Here is a 23,089-nt window from a genome sequence, read left to right as displayed (position 1 = left end):
ATTTTTTTTTCCATGGGTGTTATACCCTTCATCCTTCTAGTTCAATTAAAAATCTTGCCGCACACCAGGCAGTAGTCAACCTTAGACTTTTCTATAGGATGACACGTGCATTCTATTACATTTATTTTCGACCGGTGTTATGTACCTTACGATTGGCCTGCTTACTTACTTTTACGTGAACATGTACGCCTCCAGTCACCCACTCCGGGAGCCACAAAGGGCTTGGTAACAGCTCCCTACTCATGAACGGGAAACAATATTTTACTCTTTCCTCTGAAAACCGAGATAGGTCTGCCCACAAACTCTGGTAATATGTCATAAAAAAGATGCCCCTCCCTCCCACGAATTAGACCTGCCAATCTCAGTAGCGATATCTGTGACACAGGAAGTTAATCTATCCTACAGAGGCGGTCTCGCAAATTTAAAGCTGCATCATTTAAAGAGAAGCACTCCTTCCAGGAAACAATACCAAACACCTCTAGTAACCATATTGAAGCCTGTAAGGTAGTAGAGTGTGTTAATGTGCCTGCTGTAGAAGAGAATTTGTAAAACCTAGTTTAAAGCTTCAAATCCTGTGCATTTCACTTTAACTGTAATTAGCATGGGTTATAGTAATGATGTCGCACTTTGTTTGCAACTTAACCTGGCTATTCGAGGGACAGAAAATGAACGACACTTCCGGAAAGCGATTAAAATTGGGTCTTTAAATAATCTTGCCTTTAAAGCTTAGCGCTGGGATGCCTTTGGGTTGCCACACGCTTTACAAGTGAGCAAAATAGAAATGGTATTGGCTGTAACCAAAATCACACCAATGTCTGTTTTTTCCCATTGTTAAGGGGTTCCCCAGAAAGTACACAGTGTGTAAGTACAAGGCCTGTTGAACATGCATCCAGTCTTATATTGAGTGTCCCCCTTGAAGCCACTCCCATACTAAGAGAGATGTCTTCTCCAGTCCTGAGGACTGAGAAGACGCGGCTACAGAGTGATGCTTGTAGCTTTCAGAGGCAGTCATCGGCTTGAAGAAAGGCCAATATGCGGCTGCGCAAAGACACTTACACTCTATGATACCGTTTGCACCAATGGGAACAAGTTTGTACAGAGTATCCTCAGCCCTGTTGCACAAAAAGAGGAGGAAGATACCGCTCCTGCTCAATGTCTCCTTGCTCAATACAAAGACGCCTTATAGACTGCACCGCCCAGCCACAAGCGGCCATCTTGGCACTAAAGGATATTGGAATTAGGATTCAAGTGAAACAACTTGGTCTTGCTGGCCACAGCCTTCCTGAATAGGATAGGGTTTACTTCCTGTTTTAGCAAAGGTTGAAGAGTTCCAGCATTTGTCATCATGAGAGAGCTTCATCCCTGGGTCATGTCTATGATGACTTATCCTTGATTGCCTGAGGCGGATATCAGACCATAAGATACTTCTTGCGCGCTTGTCTACTCTAGTGTCTTTCGTGGCAGATGAGACTGGAAACACTTCCAACTGGTAGGTGACTGTGAATGGCAGATAGCACTGTGAAAATGCCAAGAAGAGTCTGCCAGGAGATCTCACAACTTACCTTTATTACAGTGAACTCGCGTAATTCAGTAATGCGTCTCTACTGTGCTTTGCATACATCAGTCTTAAAGAATGTTGAAAACGTTTTTTTCATTTATTAAAATGTTTGCATTAATACAACGTTAACACATAGACACATTAATACTGTTTGTAGAGATTAAAAATGTACATTTGGACTAACGAGACATAAAATAAGCTTGAATTTTTAAGTCTGCTGTTGTTTGCCATCTTGCTTTCTGTTGTGAACATTTTGGGGCTAATAGGATGGTGGTCAGAAAATCACCCCGGCCGCTATGGTAGCGGGAAAAGACTGCCCACAAGGACCGCAGAATAACCGCTGGTCCAATTAGTATGCTCCACAGTCAAAATCCGATCGCAGCCATTAACACTGCGGAGGTTGCTGCTGCCAGCAGCACCGCTGCGATGTCCAAAGGAGCATATCCTGCATTTCCCTGCACTGTGTGGCAGGCACTTTATAGTGCCTGCCACCTGGTACAGGGACATGTAGGGGGTTCAATGGGTACCCCCCCAGTGCAACCACCCCCCCCCCAACACCCGTAATGGGCCGCCGGAACCTGTCTCCACCAGCCTTTCCATGATGGTGCCAACGCAGCTAAAAGGCTGGCTTCCGCCGGCATCATAATCGTGCCGGCGGAGCCTGGCCCTGCAACGGCCGCATTTTAGTGGTCCAGTTCCACCCACCAGGTAAGCGTGAGGACCGCTACCGGTGGAAAAGTGGCGGGTTGGATTTCTAACTACCGTGGTCATCACGCCATGCTAATTTGACTAGCGTTTTTCCGGGTTTCAATCACGGACGGATGGCCGCCGCCAGCCTGGCGGCGGCCATCCGTCCGCCATCCTAATAGTCCCTTTGATATCTAGATGACCTGGTGTCCGAATTAACAAATGCAATGTTCCTTCTTTTCCATATAAAGAAATGTTTTCTTTTCTTTGTGACTATTATAGAATGTTCTAATAAACAGCACATTCATGAAACAACTGTGGGGTACAGGGTGGTGCTTGTAACTCATCCTGTGAGAGATAATGTAAGTTCAAAGCATGCTGAGAGAAGCTTGTGTTGTGAGAAGTCCTGAGAACCTAGCGAGCACACAATTGCATCATCTTGCATTAACCTACTGGATGTCTCAGGAGAACTGTGTGTAGGTGCGTAAAATGTTGGAATTGTGTCCTTTGAGTTAGTGCAGTGTAGATTAGAGTCAGAGAGAGTTTTCGATGCAATTTAGAGCTGAGTAGGAGGTTTAGAGCACTCTCTGAGAGTAAGGGAACTCAGAGGGACTTTCCTTTGTCATTCCCTTTCAAGAGGCCCTATGCTGGCTCGTCCTCCGATTTATAAGAGTTTGATTTGATTTAAACTCCATTTTACTTGATGCATTCATATTTTGATTATTAATCAATACTCATCTGATTTTTGCCTTCTGTAAACCACTAACTTGTCATAAACCTTCATGGTTTGAAACTTAAATACCTCCCGTCTTTCTTTTGGAGCCTAACATGCATTACCTTTATTGAATGTATTTACTTGATGACTAGGCTCAGCTGTGTAATTCGGTCCAGCTGATAGCACTTTACGGTCTTTGAATTTGTACAAAGCAAAAGCGCTAACAATGTTTTTGGTTTTCTCTATAATTCCCTCTTTACCTGCATAGGTGTCCGTGGCCCAAAACGGGTTCCACGGATACTAATTCAACGTCTAGCCATTGACACAAATACAATATTCTTGATATCTGCTGTCTTAACCCCTTCCCTACGCCGCGATTTCCGCCCCGGTGCAGGGGGTTAAGGGGTGAGCGCAGTGCTCATGACGGAACCACCCCATCATGAGTCACGGGCGGCGTGTGCTCATGACGCCATTGGTTCCGTCATGACCCCGCCCGCTCATTAATTTGCCCGCACAGGTGGGGAATTAGCGCCGCGTGGGTGGAGCTGCAGCAGCATGATGGAACCACGCTTTCATGAGCACACGCCGCCCGTGGCTCATGACGGCGTGGTTCCCGTCATGTGCACGCAAGGGGTTAAATCTACCCGACATAACTAACGATCAGGGCACATTCAGGGTCACAGATTACCTTTCCTCCTCCTCAAAGAAACATGGTTTAACACTGCTTTCAAGTCTATCACGGTAATTCAACTAACCAGGGGCGGCACCTCCCCAATGGCGGAGGAGCGTCGCCCCACGGGCTCATAGCCAGCAAATGAAAAAAAAAAACGATATTCTAACATACTTTTATTTTTTGCCCCGCGGGCTGAGCCAGCATCCCCAAGGAGGTGGGGGGGCATGGGATGGGGAGGACCATTTTGTGCACTTCTGAGAGTGTGTGTGTTTGGCCGGCCGTCTTAGGCTAGCCAAACACACATGCCCACTTACGCTTCTCAAACCGGGATGTGTAAAACAGACAAGTTGGAGAAAGAGCACCAACTCCCTGTCCCGAGCGGAGCTTCAAATGAGCGCGCTCAGGCCAATCCCCATAGGTGCTCTCACAGCATGAGGGCAGCCCGGGGATTGCACAGGCGTCTGTGATGCTGTCCCATTGTCTGCTGGGACCAGGGAGAACATTGAGGCGTGACGCGAGAGGTGGCCATGAGTTTCAGGAGAGATCCTTTAAAAAAAATTATTATTAACCCCCGTGCTCCCCCTGTTGTGCAGCCCCAGCACCCACTTCACACGCCTTACCACTTTTTGCTCGTGGCGGCTGCCACTGCAACTAACACATGCATCAGAACAAGAAGACCTGCAAATAATTATCCCCAAAACCACTCCAACCTTCGACTAAAAGCTCTCTTCATCCGAACTCGTCAGACTCCGTATCATCTCATATCTGAAATTTGCAGAGTTCGATATAGGGTGACCAACTGGCATTGGTGCAAATTCAGGACGGTGAGTGTAAAAATTCAGGACAAATGGTCGAAATTCAGGACACAAATTCAGGACAGGAGGTCAAAATTCAGGACAAAACTTCAGGACAATTGAATACGTTTTACAGACACATCAGAGGTCGCGCAATAGTATATAAGTAAGCCCAGCCATATCCAAACATATTCAACAATTTGCAAATCTATCCACCATGCATCCTTCCATCTATCATTTCACTCATCCATCCCTCCATCCACCCTTTCACTCATCGATCCATTATCCATCCATCCACGCTTTCACCCTATCCATCTGTACACTCATCCATCCACTCTTCCACCCATCCATCCATTCACTCATCCATCCAGCCATTTACCCTTTCACCCATCCAGCCATCCTTTCACTTACTCATCCATCCACTCACCCTTCACCCATTCACCCTTTTAGTTATCCATCCATCCTCCCATTCTCTCTCCATCATCCCTTTCACTTAGCCATCCTTCCTTCCATCCATCCACCCACTCATTCATCTACTAATCCACTCATGAATCCATCCATTGACCCTATCACTCATCCATCCTTTCTCTCATTCATTTATCCTTTCACTCCTTCACTCATCTATTTATCCTTTTGTCCATCTACCCTCCCTTTCACTCACTCATCCATCCTTGCATCCATCCTTTCACTCATTCGTCCATCCATTCACCCTTGCATTTATCAATTCATCAACCCATCCATCATGTCACTCATCCATCCACCCACTCACTCACTCATCATCCACCTTTTCACTCATCCATGCTTTCACTCACCCATCCATCCTTTTACCCATCCAGCTACACTTCCACCTATACATCCAGCTATTTCCCTTTTCTCTCTTCCATCCTTCCGCTCACTCCTCAATCCATCCATTCTCTCTCATTATCCATCTATTCAATCTTTCATTCATCCATTCACCCTTTCACTAATTCATCCAGCCATCCACCCATCCCTTCACTTACTCACTCGCCCACCTTTTCATATTAATTTTGAGCTGAGCCTTTTTGAGAAGAGGCCCATCAAGAACTTCACCTGCGCTGTATGAGCCATTCCAGGACTGGGACAGAAGCCACCCAGGGCAGAGACAGGCTCCACCACCGGGGGGGGGGGGGGCGGGAGGGGGGAGACGGGACAGGAGCCATCACAGGCGGCGGGTGGGGTGGGGGGAGCCATCCATCACTGGGGCGGGGAAGGAGCCATCACAGGAGGGGGAACAGGATCCACCAGGGTGGGCACAGGGGTGGGCATGCGGTATTCTAGTATAATCTTGGTCTCTTTCATGGTGGGGTAGGGCTCCTCACTGCCTCCTGGTCAAGACAACGAGAAATCAGGCTCTTTCCAAAATGTTAGTTTTGCCATTCCCCACTGTGATGTACAGTACTTACAGGAGATACTCCAGGAGACTGATTGTCCTCCATACTTTGTTAATCTGTGTGGGTGCGATTGTGCCATTTCTTTATTTTATTAAATTAAGACTGCATGTTTGAAGAACCGAGGTTTGTTCACAATGTAGTGACAATATTTAAGCTCTGTGAAGAGAACCAGTGCTGCGCCGTCCAGGGCCGGACTGGGAACCAGAACCGGCCCTGGCAAAGTGCTCAGCCGGCCCCCCTCCCCCCCCTCCGGGAGGAGGGGGCTGGGGGCGGTGCGACAGCGCTCTGTGCCAGGGCCGTTTTTCTGCCGTTTTTGTTGCAGGACCGTTTTTGCAGCATAACGGCCCTGTAACAAAAACGGCCCCCAGGGGCCCAAAACCGGCCCCCAACCATGCGGCCCACCGGGGAATTGCCCGGTGCCTGCAACGGCCAGTCCGGGCCTGGCGCCGTCGTGTAATCAGGGCCGGTTCTAGGATGTTTGGGGCCCTGGGCTGAAAGGAAATGTGTGAAGCCCTCCTAATTCGCAGAGACATGGCGCATTCAGGGCTGTTTGCATCTGAATAGATGCCCCTGCTCCTGAAGCTGCAGCCCCTCCCTCTCAGTCACCTTCAAGCACCTCTTAATGGGTCATCAAGGGCTGAAGGTGGGAGGGTTGCCATCCCGCTGTGCCTCTCCAATAATGCTGGTTTCTGAGCTTTGGAACAGAGTCAAGAAGGGAGGTGGGTGGAAGCTGTGCTGGCTGTAGGGTAGTGCGACCGGTGCCTGGGGTTAAAATTACGGACAAATGGCGTCCGTTAAAGAATCCTTCACGGACAACGGACCGACGGCCGAAATTACGGACTGTCCGTGAAATTTACGGACGGTTGGTCACCCTAGTTCGATAAATCCCCTTCTGCTACAGTTTGCAAACATTCCACCAAGATGGCAGGAGACAACCTTATTTTCTGATACTATGAAGAATCCTTTTCATAAATCCCAAACTGTGTCAGGAAGCTTATCTGGATTTTTAGATGAAGTTGCAGCTTTTTTTAAATTAAAAAAGTATTTGTTTTGGAGGGATTTGAACAATATCAGAGGCATCTCCATGGAAACTGACTGCTTACCAGCAATCTTTTGTTCTAGTGCATCCTAGAAGTGATCATGGCAGTGAGATCAGAGCATCGAGTGGGGTCTGAATTACAACATCACTTATGGCAAACAGCAGCATCAGCCTGAATATTGTAGCTCGAACCTCAAAGGGCCAATTGAGTCTTTCATCCTTCACCAGTCAATATAAAAAAGAACTCTTACATGGGAATAAACAAGCCGGGCTCTAGAAAGTGAATGACATTCGTCCTGCATTGTGCTCCATACAAATGCTAATTACATCAAATGAAATATATTTATGATGGCCCCCTATTAATCCAAGACCATGACAGCTCCCCTGGTGTTAAGAAACAGTACTGCAATGCTGTATTATGTTACATTAGTCACAATCGTCAAGGTCACATCAAATCATCACACACCATCCCCATATACCCAACTCAGGTGGGGGACCCTGTTTCTTGAAGCCAAAAATGACTTTATTTTGGGTGTCTACCATCTGAAATTGCCTCTGCTTCAATAGAAGTCAATGGGGGAAATACATTCTGTCGATATATATTTTTTTTAAATCTCCCACTTTCATGTATGTATATCCTTCCTTCAGACCTTTGTCATACTCCAAATTGGCTGCATGAACTTGGTTAAAAAGTTATCAAATAGTTCCGAACCACCGTATGACAAATCACATGAACATATCCATTCCGTCCTTGTCTGATCAAAACACAAGGCTTAGACCGCAAAGGGTGAGCTAGCTGGTGGCTAACCCAAAACCGCTTGTAGCCAACCAAAACCATGAAGCAATAGTAGATTTACCACATGTAAGCTGCACCGGAAATGATATCGCTCAGATATTGACCCTGAATCAAACCACAGTGTTGATGCCTTGTCCTACTATTTGCCCCGGAACATTTGTCTATTTGCTGCTGAGGATGTAAGGGAAGGGGAGAGACATAGCAGCTAGTAACCATGGATACCCCTCTTTGACGTCTATGAACATCACTATTATTTGGAGGCCTAGATTCAACTCCTTGACAGCCCATCAGGCTTCGGAACCACCAGATGCAAAACTCTAGTACCAGAGAGCCACATCCATGGAAGGTTTTCAGGACCTCCACCATGAATATGGGTAAGGTAAATTCACACTGTGAAACAGAAAGCATTTGTGTAATCAGTCGAACCCTAAAAATCTACATTGAGGTTCTAAGACAGCCACCTTGTCATTGAAGAACAAAGGCGAGATTTGAACAAATCTAAGAAGATAAACATGTCCATCCAAGGTGAACTCGTCCATGCAACAACGACACTCTGTGATCTCTCCACCCAGCGACGCAAAATATCATTAAATACTCTACTCTGGAATTATGGACGGGAATCAAAAACACTGCCTTACAGAGCATCGATGTGTAGCCCATGTGATCCCATACCCACCCAATGAGAAATGGGTGAGTTGAATCTTCAGATTGATGGGAATCCTGTGCCGTGATTCAGAGATCCACCGGTATCAGCTTTGTAGTTCACAATTCACATGCAACGCCCTGGTAAAGCTCATTCGTTTATGCTGACGTCACCAGCTCTACCACTGTGAAAAGAATACACCTGAGAGATGAGCTAATGTCACTAAATGGTGGACATTTGTCTACTGATGAATGAAAGGAAACTATGGTGGCCATCGCAATGCCAGGAAAGAGGTGTCCATTTATATGTTGGAAACAGGTGCATGAGAAGGCACACAGAGCCTATGGCTGCGATGGGCTCTTCGTTATCGCGGTGTTAACAGAATTCAGGTCAATGGTAGGCCATAGAGTGATATCAGAAGTACAGAGTCAGGCCTGCAGGTATTCAAACCTGCAGGCACACCAACCCACTGAGCTGTCTTACAGCCAGACCAAGAAGTTGCCAATGTTTAAATACTAATTTCTCACAAACAAGCGTGTGCCTCCTATCTCTTACCCTTAATGGCATCCTGATTGTGGTAACAAATAGCTGTCAGGTAGCCTCATGTCAGAAGTGACACCTTCAACTGGTCATGGCGTTGTCCCCAAAAGCCTTCTGCATCCTGTGACATGTAGCTGCACTTTTATCATTGTAAGCATTGGCACAAAGATCCCAGCAGGCAAAGCACTGTTGGTTAAATGTCGACCATGTGGCCAGCCTAGAATAGTCAGGGGTTGTAATCAGTGCTTTAAATGGGCTGGTACTGTCCGGTACGGAGTAGCAACACTTTTTTTTATTTTAGGAGGGAGAGTACCGGCACTTCTCAGGAGAAATGCTATACTTTTAATTGGAGAGTACCAGCACTTCTCAAAAACAAGCAGGTACTCCGGTACAGAGTACCTGCACTTATATTTTTCCATTTCAAGCACTGGTTGTAATGACCAATGAGAATTCACAACTTTGCAGGTTCCCCTCCCCCTCCGCCGCTCCCACCCCCCAAGCTCTGGATTATTAGAAGCAAGTCGGATGCAGGCTCCTCTGACAAAAGCTGAGCACGTCACCGAGGGACGCGTCAATAGAAAACGTGCTGATGGTGCAAACCCGCCGCACTACAAATTAGATCACAACTGCAGAGTGCTGGATTCAAATCAAGCAGCGTCGCAAACACAGCGAAGTAATTACATTTTAACTGTGCGAAGGCATGAAGAGGGCATTTACACTCAGATCGGTTCAAGCACGCGCACAGCAATTGTTTCCTTTGCAGAACGGCCATTCAACGGTTCAAGCGCGGATTTATGATTCATTAACTGTGCGTGTTATTGTTTAATTGCTTCATTACTTTTTGGAAATTAAATTTCTGCTCCCATTCCGATTTAGCAAACGGTAAACACAGAACACCAACCCTACAGGAGGAAACACCAACAAAAAACTGCACGCTCAAACCCCACGATCGTCAAAGACTTCACCACAACAGCTTCCAATACAAACAGCATCACCCCCTCACAAGACCTATGGAATATCAATAACCTATCAGAATTTTCGAACAACAAAACCAAAAACATTTACAACTTCGACCCCCAAACGAACCCCCACAGCCTTACCTCCAGTCTACCCGCTAAAAACCGAAGGAGCTAGCCAAGAATCACCATGGAAGAAACAGCCATCATCATGGGAACTGCTGACTTCGGGGCACCGAAGTACACCGCAGCCCCCTCCACATCTACAACATGGGTGCCTCATCACTTAGCGGGGTACTCGTGCGCATCCGGAAGCCCTCCATCACCACCGCAACGTTCCCAGAGGCCTGGAAACATGCAGCGGTCCACACAATTCTAACGAAACCTTGATCAGAGTCCACCCAGCTAGCAAACTACCACCCGATCTGCCTTTGACCCCTCCCAGACAAGGTCATGGAGAAAGTCATCAACAAGCAACTCACCTACTACCTTAATATATACCAACTCCTAGACACCACACAATCAGGCTTCAGATGGAACCACAGAACCGAGGCTGCCCTCCTCGCAGCTTCAGGATGATCCTAGACTTGGGGGGAAATAATAGCCCCCATCCTACTGATCAGAAAAAGCCATGAAATGGGCATCCCAGGACCTGCCCTCAATTGCATCTACTCCTTCCTCACAGGAAGAACACAAAAGGTCAGCATGCCACCCTAAACGTCGCAAGCTAAGAACTTCTTCTGTGGAGTCCTCGAAGGATCATCTCTCAGTTCAACCTTATTCAACATCTATATAACCCCACTGGTCGACCTCATCAGATCGCACAGCATCAACATATTTACCTAATCAGACAACCCCCAATGGATACTTTCCCTGACGGACAAGACCTCTACCACAAAAAACAAATTTGTCACCTGCATGACCACTGTAGTCACCTGGATGGGATCAAACTGCCTCAAGCTCAACTGAGACAAAACTGAAGTAATTTTCAGAAGGAAAACCTTCGCTTTGGATTGCCCCTGGTTGCCGGCGGACCTTGGCTCCACACCACCCACATCGCTCACGCCCGAAACTTAGGAATCATCCTAGAAGACAAGCTTGATATAACAGTCCAGCTAAACGCAATAACCTCCAACTGCTTCCAAATTCTGAGGCTGCTACGAAAAATCTTCAAGTGGCCACCAGTGAATACTGAGATACACTACAGCAACGCACACTATGCAAGAATCACATCACAGCGTCTAAACAGGCTCAAAACCATCCAAAACGCTACAGCAAGACTCATCCTCAACCTACTTCACTGCACCTGCACCACCCCACACCTCAAGGAACTTCACTGGCTTCCTGTACACAAACACACTCAATTCAAACTACTCACACACAGATACAAAGCACTACACAACATACGCCCCACCTACCTCAACATCCGCATTCACTACCACCAACCTCGCAGGCAGCTTCGATCACCTGGACTCTCACTAGCATATGTACCCCGAAAATATATTATCAAAGTCGGTGGTCGCACCTTCTCATACCTCTCTCCAAAGCATGGAACAACCTCCCACATCACATCATATCCTCCTCATCACTTCTTGAGTTCCATAAGATGCTGAAGATCTGTTTTTTTAGTAATCTCACTTGAGGGAAAGCCACCTACCCACCTGCACAGCACCCGGATACCCTCATGAGTGATTAGCTCGATATACAAATAGAAATAATATAACATAATGTATCCTGCCAATGCATGGAAAAGGGAGTTGCTTTCAGTATCGAAGGCATATAGGAGATACAAAATTGAACGCTGCACACACCGTGATGACGAAGTGTACTTTCTCCATGCAAAAGAGTCCCTCGTGCATTTCTATGGAATAATTTCCTAGGAGGCAAAAATATACACCAAATATTATTTTTATTGGGAAAGACTTAAGAGATGCATTGATAGTGTCCAAATTAGCTCCTCTAATCCCCACGAGTAATCAACATGCACTTATATAGCGCTTTACTACCCCTGATAAGGCTTCAAAGAGCTTTTTCGGTGAGTAGCATGCTACTCCAGAACCCAAAAAGGATTGGTGGTGAATTAGTATAGGTAAATATGAAATTAATTTGCGTGGTGGACATGTTAGTCTGTTATTTGGATGTTGATGAGATTTTGAAGCACTTTTTGGCTTGTAGCACACATGCATTGTGATCTATGTCAGATGCTTTGTAAATATGTGTAAAAATCATTTGCATACACATGCCTGGATCAGTGTGTATAGGAAACTGTGTGCACGCGTGTGCCGCAAACCACATTAGCTCTGTGCGCCAAACCCTTCATTCACTTTTATTTTATTAGCAACCATCATGGAAATTCTGAGATTGTACCAGTCAATTCTAAGTTTTAGAATGATGCCATTATCTGCAGCTGTGTGCATTCTTAACCATCCTAAGCATAATTAAAGTGTACATCAGGGATATGAAGTGGCTGGGGACTGGTCAGCACATGTGCTGTGAGGTGGAAAGGACAAGTGCTTCAAGTGTGTGCTGTCGGGCACTAATGTCTATTACTTGCCCTCCCACCTCAATGGAAACTGTTACTGCTCTCAGAAGAGGGAATGACGCCTCAAGATGCTAGCATATAATGGTGCACACTGCAAAGTCATTGCAGCTCTGGTGGCTTCGAGGAAGCGCGGGGGGTGTGATGCAGTATCTTACCACCTCCCCGCACAGCGAGAGGGCTACGCTTTTTCAAGGTCAGGGCTGGCGCTGGGAGGAATTAATCTCAGATTGGAATAGAAATTCAGGTAATTATTCCTGGAGTCTCACAATCCTGCCAATACTGATATGGGAGGATGTTTACCTAACTGACAGGCCATAATCCCGCTGCTGAGGTCTCCACCAATGGATTCAGCCTTATTGGTTTTCAAGGCGCGAAGGCAGGAGATGGACGGGGTTAACCGCCCGACACCGCAGTGGCGAGTTGTGGCCGACTAAGCGGAATGTTAATGCTGGTGGACTGTCGTGCTCGAACCCGATAAATAAAAACGACCTATATTAGGAGTGACTTGAGAATAAAAAGCTACATTTGTTTTAATATAGCAGGCTTAACGTGGGAAATTAATATGGCGTAGCGTGGCGCGACAGAAGGCGTTTGTACCAGCAGATGTAGTATTCCCTCAAAGGGACTGCGACCTGGTGGCGGGAGCGTTGCTGATCAGGGGCACTGGTCCAAACTGCAATTAATTTATTATAAATCCTAAGGTCTAACCTCACTGTGTGCACAGACCAGAGTTTTATAAAAATTGATCAATAGATAGATAGATAGGTAGGTAGTTAGGTAGATAGGTAGGTAGGTAGATAGATAGATAGATAGATAGATAGATAGATAGATAGATAGATAGATAGATAGATAGATAGATAGATAGATAGATAGATAGATAGATAGATATATAGATAGATAGATAGATAGATAGATAGATAGATAGATAGATAGATAGATAGATAGATAGATAGATAGATAGACCCAGTTCTAACTAGGAAAAGAGTATTAATCGACATCAGATCAAAGTCCATTGAGACAATCAAAGCCAAAAGAAATAAAGTGAGAGTCCATGGTGTCATCAGAGTGACCCAATTGATACCTGCACATGTTCGGCTTGCTGTCCTCTCTATCGCCTCTTGCCTGAGCTTTTATGTCCCTCTTCTGGCTCAGCTGAGACCTGCCCGGCCTTCTTCCTTTACCACCTTTTCTCTTACTCCTTGTCCCACCACGTTTACCCATATGTACCGCTATATTTCCTACACCCCGAGCCTTTCTGCAATTTATTGGCCTCATCTGCACAACGCACTGCTGCTTTGTAACTATATTCCTGCTATACACTTTTCATATGTCCATACTTCTATGTCAACAGAAAAAAACATACAAGTCAACCATTTTTGCTCTTAAGATGCAAAATAATGAGCTGTTCTAGTTCTAAGCCCTTCCACCATCTCTTGAAAAAAACATTGAAATGAAGCTCAGCAGTCAGATGGAATAGGACATGTTTGGAACAACACCTACATCTTCAAGCCCACATCATTTCACTTTACATTTCATTAAAAATTCATAGCACCATTTTGATTGGTTCTGGTCATATCCATCAGGGCACTTTAACACAGTGAAATAAGTTGCCCCCTCCTGAGTCTGCACAGAATTAAAGCCCAGTATGCTTCCCTATGGGTAGGAACAGTAGTGGCATGTTAATGACCCTACCAGTGGCTCTCAACCTGGTCAACCATTCCATCTTGTTTCACCATCTGTAAGGCAGCAGAATTTGTTGTTTACCTCATTTCTCACAAGATGCAAGCTGTTTTGCTACCTCCTTTTCGCTCTATGAGTGTCTCTCTTGCATCTGGGTGTGACTCAGGGTTCTGCCTTGTTAAAAATAATTTTTAATATTTACTTCAAACCCCTTTCTTTGTGGCCAGATACATTCCCCTGGCTTCGCTACGCAGGCCAATGAAGAAGACGCCCAGCTTTTGCTGAAATTCCACCAAATTTCATCCAACTGCAGTGACTGAGTATGTGACTGCTTGGTCGGGATCGAAGGGGGGATGTCTCACAACTCACTCAAAATGAATGGTGCCAAGACTAACCCCCAGATGCATCAAGCATCTAGTTTGCGATTCCTTATTAGTGAAAAATAATGATTCGCTAATAAGGAATAGCAAAATGCTATGCAAGAAGAACTCGCATAAAAAATAGCGATTTCTTAAAATTCCTTAATTGCGACTCGCAAATTGCGAGTCGCCAGTAAGGAATACCTCCCCATTCATTCCTATGGGCCTAGAGGCCCTTAGGAATGAATGGGAAGACAATCTCAATTTGCGATTCTCAGTTAGAGAATCGCAAATTGAGATTGTAATTTCAAGGGTGCCAGGGTGTCAGGGTGTCAAAAGGACACCCTGTTGCACCCCTGAAATCTGCATATGGGTACATCTTGCACACACTCATGCCCTAAGGGTATGTTTGTGTGTAAAATGGAACTTTGAAAAATGCACTTGAGTGCATTTTTCAAAGTTTTTGCAAATTACCATGAAGTTCAACTTTATGTAATTTGCGACCCCTATTAGCGAAATCGCAATTTTTTTAACTTTAATGCATTGCATTTAAGGAATCTCAATTTGAGATTCCTTAAATGCAAGTAATCGCAATTTTGCGATTTCTTAAATTGCGATTTTTGCATTTGGGATGATGCATCCCAAATGCAAAAATAACGGTCACAAAGGGGCAGATTCTGAGAATCTGCCCCTTTGCGAGCGGATTTCAGCTTGATGCATCTGTGCCTAAGATGCTAAAAATTATTTTTAGAGTCTTTTCTACCCCTTTGGTGTGGTTAGAAAAGAACGCTTTACCTCTGAAAGCTTTGGTCCGAGTTTTGTGGACGCCCAAAAGAAAAGGCGAATGAGAAGAAAGGAGCCGAGGCAGCACACGGTTGTTGAATTTACAGGACAGAAAGTGAGGGGCATAGCTATAGATTAGCCGATCTATGTCAATCATAGCCATAAATACAATCCCCTTCTCTACGGCATTTGTTTGAGGTCAGAAGAAATATGTTGACTCCTGGAAGGACCAGTGATAAAATAGGCAGCGGTGCTTTGTATGCGCTGCAAGCAATTCAAAAATTGGTCTGGATGCCCCAGAAGGAGGGCACTGCCATAGTCAAGATGAGATTGAATTAATGCCAGTTATCAATAAATACCGGACTTTTCCTTGTATGTTTGAGTTGCAAAAAACACATATTATTAACATAAGAATGAGGGACCTATTATGATGTCGGTGGTAGCCTTACGACTGATATTGTTAGTTTCAATTCCAACCAGCTGATTTTGAATCAGCCGGTCGGAGCTGAAACCGGCCGGTAAGTCCAGCTGGCTTCCGACGGGCCCGCAGGCCAGTCGGAACCGGCCCGAAATCCAAATGGATTCCGGTTTACATCATCTGGAATATGATGCATGGTTTCCGGCAGGGTTTTCATGCCAGCCTTTCCAGCATGGAACCCCTGTCGTAAAGCGTGTGTGGGGGCACCCAACATGGTCCCCTTTCCTTTCCGGTCCCCGGTACATGGCCCCTGTTAATACCTGCACCCCGTGGCAGGCACCTCAAGGTGAATAACACCACCTCACATTTCCCTATAGGAGCATGTACTATGGCAGGTTTATGGCCATAATACATGCTCCCATAGGGAAATGTCGGAATGCGACCACACGACTGCACCATGTGCGGTCCCATCATAATGAGGCGTATTCGGGATCGCCGACCGGAGGACGGTTGGTCCAGTTTCTGAGACGGTGTAGGGCGGATGCAAGTCCACCCGACATTGGAATAGGCCCCAGAATGTTCTAAATAAAGGTCAAAGTCTACATGAATACCAAAATTGGGTTCCACCTTTGAGGGCTCATATCAGGGGCCCATAACTTCGGGTCAAATGGAAGAGTTTAACATATGAAAGTAATTTCTAGTGATCATGAGCTCTGTTTTGTATAGCAATTACATTTTAAAAAGTTGGTGGCCAACCAGTGCTGCACTGTCATGAGAGTTCCTCCCTCGTCAGTGAAAACGGGTGTAGCACCCAATTATGTGCGATTCAACTGCTGAAGCTTAAAGATTAATTGTATATCGTCAGCATACATGTGAAAGCGCGAACCCATAGATTTCAAAAGTGTGGGCTGAGGGGGACAAATAGATGTCGATTAGGAAAGGGTATATTTATCCCGGGGTACTCCAAAGGATGCTGACTTTTACACCTGATTTGAAGGGAGGGAGAAATATTGGCTGAGTGGGAGAGGTAAGAAACGGTGCAAACAAGAGCACTGAGACGGTCACAGACAAAAAAATTTAGCATGGGGGAAGCAAGATAATATGGTTAGATTGTACCTAACAACGGCGATAAATCAAGACAAATTAGGGTGTCAAAATTAGTGCGTTGTCAATACTACACCTTAGATCGACTCACTTCCAAGCTTCTGAGGTTTAAAAACATGGCTGACAGATTAGTTTGAGTCTCAACAAATTTGACCTTATCTCCCTGAAAAGACTCTCTCTGCGCTAAAGATTCCTCTTTCAACCCTCTGTCTCACCCCCAGAGCTCTGTACCAATCTGGCTCAGTCTTTCTTTAGTGTTTAGTGCAGTGTTCTTCAATCTGTGGGGCGCGCCCACCTGGGGGGGCGCGACACCTTCCCAGGGGGGGGGGGGGGGCGCGCACTCCACTTAAATCTCACCTTTGTTCCCTGCATCCGTGCAAGAAGACTCCGGTATGTGGAAGGGGGAGAGAGGGGAGATTGATGGGGCAGGAGGTGCCCGTTCTTTTGTCCTGTTAACTCTCCCAGGAGGGGGTTAATTCAACGAGCTGACAGCTTCAGCTGCAGTGGGAGGCGAGGGGTCTCCTCTGCTAAAACTGAAAGCGTGTCTGTTTGTTTGCTTTCGGTTTTAGCAGAGGAGACTGCCTCCCACTGCAGCTGAATTAACCCCCTCCTGGGAGAGTTAGCTCTTCTCAGAACGGAGACAAAGTTTCCAGAGTTTGAGTCTCTGCAATGAAACTCAACATCCTGTGATTCTGGGCAAATCACTTAATCTCCCCGTGCCTAACAAAAACAAGTGGCTAAAGAATCAGGTGACAAGACTAATACAGAGTCAGCACATGCAGATTAGGTCAATGTATCAGAGGGATGCTACTCGAACACAGGGATAGTGATATACACCAATGCCATAGACCAGTCTTTGATTTAAGTAGCTTGATGGGTCTACATATGTGCACTGAAACTGGCTACTAAGAGACTGGTAAGCCTCACCAGTGGCAGCAAAGAAACGAAATAAGGGACCAGAAAAGCACCCACAGACAGGGAGAAAGATCACAAATGCCACTATATTATGCTGCATTGTCTATCAGCCAGGGCTGCAGAGAACCCATTATGGGAGAAAGTGCATCTGCATGTACTCCATCTGTTCCAAGAGGGATCCAAAGATAAACAAATGTTGCCACTCAATCCTTCAGAAGAACACCTAAGGTCGTTCGGAATAGTACAAGGTACACTTCAAACTTGCCTGGAATTAAGTCCCAACCCCACATCTTTAAGATTTAGGGGGCTGTTCAAAGCCACAGGCAATGGAACTGGAATATAACTTGCGAAGCATAAGCTAAGATTTTGAGAGCCTGGTACATAAATGCCACGTGTTCAGGCTGCTCTGACATGTTCTTACTACTTCTGAATGCGCCAATTCATACATCTCAATTCTTTTCTCTCAGCATGAAAAAAAAGCCAAAAGTACAAAGGAGGAGATGGTTAGTAGTTCAACAGAGGACAATAGTGTGGCTTGAATTTAAAAGTACACTGAAGTCCCCAAATTTGTACTGTTATAAGTGGACAATCAAGGTTATTAACAGCAACAGGCTGGGGAAACCCTCATAAATGCCATGTAGATTCCATCCAAGGGGAATGGCAATGCAGAACAAGGTTGGGGAGACAGCTGCCTGAAATAAGGAGGAGGGCCAGCGTGAGGAGACCCAGGGACTAAAATAAGAACAGGGCCAGGTAGTGCCATAAGGAGAGGGCCAGGCTGAGCCAGCGCAAGGAGAATGTGGAGCTGAAATGCGGAGCGGTGCCAGCCTGAGAGGAGACTGCTGGGCTGAAATGCAGAGCTGTGCCAGCCTGAGAGGAGACTGCGGGGCTGAAATGGGGAGAATCTGTGGCACGCCTGGGTGGAGAGAGGCTGTGGGCAATTTTGGGATGCACAGATCTGGAAACAAATGAGACCACTGCGTGAAGCCTGGCAGGAGGCACCGCACTGGGCTTAAGGACTGTGTCCAGCAAGACCACCTCACCTCAATGGAAGGGGCCGGTTCAGATGGTAAGGCAACCCTGCGCAGGGCACCATTACTAAAGATGCAACCCTAGCACCCAGCAGCAGAGGGGTCTGATCTGGCTAGTGGCAGAGCTGTGGGCCCGGTTACTTAGATTATCAGCTCTGGGCACATGGGTAAAGAGACCATGGGTCAGCCTGACCGAGGCCGGAGGGGGGCGATCGAATGCCAACAGGTCTTTACATCTGAGGAGACCTTGGCAGCAACTTTGGGAAGAACACACACCACCGCCCCTCTTAAAGGCATTAACCGGAATAGGGAGCTAGGATTTACAGAAAATATTTGAAGAATATCAAATGTTTATCACCCAGTGGGAAATGGTCCGCCCACAGTGGATTGTTAATCAGGTACAACGGCTAACTATCCCTGCTTTGTAAAACCTAAAAAACACCTCCCCCTGTTTTTAGTGGACCCTCTCCATAAACCGGGACATGGGCTAAATATGCCCGGAATGTGCACGTGGCGGTCGAGTCCAGAAATTTCTGTCAGGTGGTGGGGGGGCCCACCATCTAAAAAAATTCAGCTGGGGGGGCTCAAGCTACAAAAGTTTGAAGACCTCTGGTTTAGTGGTTCCTTAGCAGCCCGCCTTCAACTGCGATCCAGTACTACCTACACGCTCAATGTTTTATTCGCAAGCGATGCAGAGATCCAGCTTGTAAGAACGTGCTACCCAAACTTTGGAATGATCTAACTCACGGGATCCAGTCAATTCCTATTTTTATTTTTGGAGCTTTTAAGGACTCTAGAAAATTGATCTTATGTGCTTTGGTTTAATTCTGGCACCATGAAGTCATTGCTTCTGTCTATTTCCATTTTTTCTTTTTAAACGTTCCAAGCACCAATAGGCCTCGGTGGGCATTGTGCTTAGTAAGCAACAAAATATATAAATAAACAAACAAATAAATAAATAGATGAATATAAAAATAAATAAATAAATGCATTATTATCAGGAACGAGAAGAGGAGATGGAGGAAGAGAAGGACCAGGAGGAGGGTGACAAAGAGGAACAGAAAGATGTAGAGGAAGAAAAGGAGGAAATAGAACTAGAAGAAAAGGAAGAAGGAGAGGAAGTTGAGAAAGAGGAGGAAGAATTATTATTATTATTATTATTATTGGACAACTGTAAACCTGGCTTTTACTATCTTTCAATGTTGTGATCCCCTTGCCCCATGTGTATTTTGCCCAGACCCATGTCCTAGAGCTGTAACCTGAACACTTGCTTGCCCTGCTTCTACCTTTATGTGGTGTAACTGCTCAAATGCATGGCTTTTTCCTGCAGTATCTTCATTGTTATTGGCTGGCTTGGCTACCTCGAACAAACTAACTCATGTGTACTGCGCAGTAGTGAAGCGGGCAGGTCCATGCAGCAAACTTCCTCGGTTTGCGGGATGCTAGAAGAAGGACAAATTCAATTCCATTGCTTTGATTTCTGCTGGGTTTTCCTACAGAGGAACACCACATACCCTGATCAGGACAGCGTTGTAGGCGTTAGATTTAGTCGCACATCGTGATGGTGAGAAAAGGCCATCAAGGGAGATGGGACATGTACCAGAACAACGTATGGCCAAGAGGGATCCATGATGGTTGTGGCAATAGAAAAGGCCAACACCTTAGTCCCGCCAAGACTCCAGATGATGAGGAGGGAGGCCTAGAGTCCATTAAGAAATGCAAACTAGCAGGGCGGGTAGTGGGCACCGTATAATAACAGAGTCACTGCCCACACTGGATCTCAGGGAATTTTTCTAGGTTCCCCCATTTCCTATGCCACTCCGGCCCATGCGCAGCGTGCTCGAAGTTTACACTCCACAGGGGGTCAGGCGTAAGCTCTTCAAAGGGAAATCAGAAAGGGATTATCAGACCAACGTGAACGTACAGTACCCATTCAATCTTAACATATGTAGTAAATATGGGACTGTCTAAACATCAGAGTTATCAATCGACAGTCTTTTAAAGTGCTGAGGAACAAATGGTCTGTGGAGCTTGAGAACCCATGTCTGATGAACTGTGGAAGAGGATATTGTATGCAAACTTCCATAATTAGGTAGACTTAGTTTAACTTTGCAGAAGCTCTTTAGAGAAAATACTGGTTGCAGTTAACAGTTAACAAACTTCTTCTTACGAACATGCCGGTTGCGTATGCTAATCCAAAAATGGGTATGCAAATCCCTAAATAGTCCTTGGGTGTATATGTTTTTTCCTTGTTTGAAAGTTGCTTGTTACTGGAATAGTTTATGGAAATAATTTCAATGGTCTTGGGGACGAAGGTTAAGCTCTCAAAAGTCTAGTCGATACTTTGAAATTACCACAAAAAACAATTTCTATGAATGGATTCAATAATTGTGAAAGGAATTATCTTAGACAACTAGGAAGGGTAGTGAAGTTTCTAGCACTGAATCTCGGATTTGGCATATGTGCTCATATGCAGCCATTGTACAAAAGAGGGAAACATTTTATATATTTTGAAAATATCTGGCCTCCATTTAAAGAATTGAGTGCAAAAGAAATCTCCCTAAAGCATTGGCGTGTGAGATGTTTGTCCCAGATTTAATTCATGTGATTGAAAATATATAAATAACAATTATAAGAAAAACACAGCCACATTGCAGCATTGTACCACTCATTAATTTAGAACAGAATAAAGGGAGTTTGCCCCAGGCTCATCTCTAGCATTAGTTAAAAGCACGCGTCGCCATCTGTTTGCTCCGCTGCCTTTTAATAAAGCAGCAAATCTTGCGCACAATCCGTCCAGTCTGGACCCTGCATCGACATTTTAGTGAAAATGTCCCTTACCATGAATGTTCTCTTTCTCCACCATCCACTAACCACCCCCAACTTCTCCACACTCTAGTCCTCTTGAGAGTCCTACCTCGCAGCTGGACGAGGCTCATGGGATGTTATCCTTGCTCGTCGTGCGCGTACTAGACACGCCCTCTTGGGAGGGGCCTATGGAGCTTCCTGAGCCAGTCAGGTTGGAGCTGCACCACTTGGTGACTAAACTCTTACCTTTGACCCTGTTCCTTGCTTTCCTGCCTTTTTGGCTAGGTTTATGCTTTACAAATACTCTATGCATACAAAATATTGTATTTTAGATCTGAAAAGAAGGGAGCAGCCCTTGCGGAAGAAAGAGAGGCCATTTATTACTTTCAGAGGACCAAGGCTTTAAGGCACCAGTGCGTACTCAGAGGAAAGACTACTACCACGAGCAACAATGGCGCAAGATTACGGCTCCCTGATTTCCGTTTTCACAGATTTTTACAGATAGATACAGACAGAAAACATTGTGTTTCCTACCTGTATTTATTTCTAAAAGTGGAGTAATGCAGATAATTTGGCTTCTTTTAAGATAAATGACTTTGATGGCCAAAAGCTGTACATATTGGCAGCATGGGGAGGTACAATGCTGAATGAGGTTTGCTTAAATTACTACACATCTCAACATGCATTTGAGATATTATGCTAATTTTTTCATGTGGATTTATTATTTTATTCTTTTTGGCTGTGTAATCTGCTGACAGGGTCAATGTATGAGTGCACTTTTATCTGTGAAATAAATGCAGAAGTATATATATTATCACCTCATCTGTTCACTAAACACAAAAACAAATTGATAGATACCGTTTAAATGGACAAAAAAAAATGCATAAATACAGATGGAAATATTTTTTTAAAATACCATAAAACCGGGAGCCCTACATATGATCTTATACCGCATACATGCCAATCGACGCAATTCAGGCAAATCAATGAAAAAAGAAGTGCCGGGGCTCTCGTCAGGAGGCGGCTTGCACTAGCCCGTTGCTCCTATTAGTGCTGCCTATAACAGAACCAACAACTAACCATGACGCCCTACAGGTGGGGAGAGGATGTTGCGTAACAGGCAGTGCTGCCGACTTTGAAGCTGGGGAACCATGTTAGGAACCATGTTAGAGTCATCCTGTGATTCTAGGCAGATCACTAAATCTCCCCGTGCCTACAAAAAATAAATATGTCCTTAACTGGTGCTCATGAAAAGTGCTCCAAAAACCTTTCGGTTGAGTTTGTGCTAAAAGCTCCAGTGTTGATGATTAAGTGCTGGTGCCGAGCCCCGGGAACCAACGGCTCAAATTAACCACTGCGGTTATGGGGGGAGGGCCCCAAATATGATTGTCGCACTGGCACCAACCAGTGGCGTAACAAAGACCCCCGAGAACCAGGGGGTCCCCTCGGTACAGTACCCTGACCTGAGTGCTCCTGTGTGAGTCCGGAGGGGGGGACCCTCCATATGTACTGTACAGGGCGGCCCCCTCAAGTTTCGTTACCCCACTGGTGCCAACGCCTCTAAAGGCGGCCCTGCTTCAGAGAGTTTTGCTCTAACATACACAGAGGCACTGACTGGCCTAGGGACTTCTCCCCA

The 23,089-nt window shown here is 45.6% G+C and overlaps 1 protein-coding gene across 3 annotated transcripts in view; it reads right to left on the bottom strand.

Annotated features, from left to right (window-relative positions):
• Positions 1-23,089, bottom strand: part of ARHGEF9 (Cdc42 guanine nucleotide exchange factor 9) — a 1,106,557-nt gene that overhangs the window by 287,142 nt on the left and 796,326 nt on the right. The window lies entirely within an intron of this gene.

This window comes from Lissotriton vulgaris, chromosome 4_1 (assembly GCF_964263255.1).
Source record: "Lissotriton vulgaris chromosome 4_1, aLisVul1.2, whole genome shotgun sequence".
Taxonomy (NCBI): Eukaryota; Metazoa; Chordata; class Amphibia; order Caudata; family Salamandridae; genus Lissotriton; species Lissotriton vulgaris.
This window is presented reverse-complemented; position numbering and strand designations above follow the sequence as displayed.